We start from the raw sequence: 1,371 nt of genomic DNA on the forward strand, positions 1-1,371 counted from the left end.
AAAAAAAAAAAAGTGAGAATGGCCAGACTTTGTCTCTTGTACTTTGATCATGTTGTCAGAAGGGACCAGTCCCTGGAGAAGAATATCAAGCTGGGTACAGTAGAGAGTAACTGAAAAGGGGGAAGACCCTCAATACGATGGATTGACACAGTGTTTGCAATGATGGGCTCAAGCATAGCAACAATCATGAGATTGGTTCAGGACTGGGCAGTTCTGTTGTGCACAGAGTCTCTTTAAGTAGGAACTGAGTCAAAGGCACGTAACAACAATAACAACTTCACATATACATATCAGTAGGACATTTGTGTTGAGACCTAAATCATGAGAAAAAGCCAGGCATGAGAAAGTTATACTGAAGGAACAGCAAATGCAAAAACTCTGAAATGAGAACAAGTTTGGCCAATGTGGCTAGAGCATTATTAGAAAAATAGGCAGAGGGACAGACCACTTAAGGTTTTGGGGACCATAATAAGTAGTTTGGGAGCTTTGGTAGCCTAGTGCCTAAGGCATTTGACTGCTAACCAGAAGGCTGGTGCTTCAAACCCACCAGCCACTCTTTGGAAGGAAGATTGGGTGATCTACGTCCATAGTGATATCGCCTCAGTAACACAAGGAGGGGTCGCTATGAGTCTGATCCATCCGGATGGCAGTGAGTTTGGTTTGGTTTTGGTTAAAAAGTAGTTTGGATTTTGTTATCAGTATATTGGGAAACCACTGGTTAATTCAAAGTGAGGAGTGAAATTGTCCTTTTTAAAAATTCCTTTGGCTATTATTTGGAGAGTGGATTTTTGGGGACAAGAGTGGAAACATCATCTAAGTTAGATGTTTTGTATAATAACAGAGATTGAAGATGTAGACATACTAAAGAGAATATTTCAGCATTATTTGAAATAGGGAAAAAGCAAACAAGGTCTAAATGTTCACCAATATGGAGATGGATTTATAATTACCTCCATACATTGAAATATTACATGACATTTTTATGAGTGAGGTTTTTCAATATGGTATTAATATAAAAATTGTACAAGACAGGTAGTTTGGAGGAGAAAGTGATTGTACAACATGTATTATCAACGGATACATGTGTGTGAAGACTGGGTAGAAAATGGATGAGAAGGACACAACAAAAATCGCTAATATTTCTTACCTATTATTCATGGGGAGTAAGACTTAAGAAATATGAAAAGGGGGATTTCATTTTTTACCTTATACACTACACTATATGAATTTTTCAAACAACTATGTGTTCCTTGTCTAGTTTAATAATGAATATAAAAATAGGAAGAGACAAAAGAAGGAAGGAGGGAGGGAAGAAAGCAGATGCAGCCATTTCAGTGGTGACATCTAGCAATCTAATCATCATTTCTTAAT

Source organism: Orycteropus afer, unplaced genomic scaffold, assembly GCF_000298275.1.
Source record: "Orycteropus afer afer isolate SDZICR_OR568_19922 unplaced genomic scaffold, OryAfe1.0 scaffold00898, whole genome shotgun sequence".
NCBI classification, from domain to species: domain Eukaryota; kingdom Metazoa; phylum Chordata; class Mammalia; order Tubulidentata; family Orycteropodidae; genus Orycteropus; species Orycteropus afer.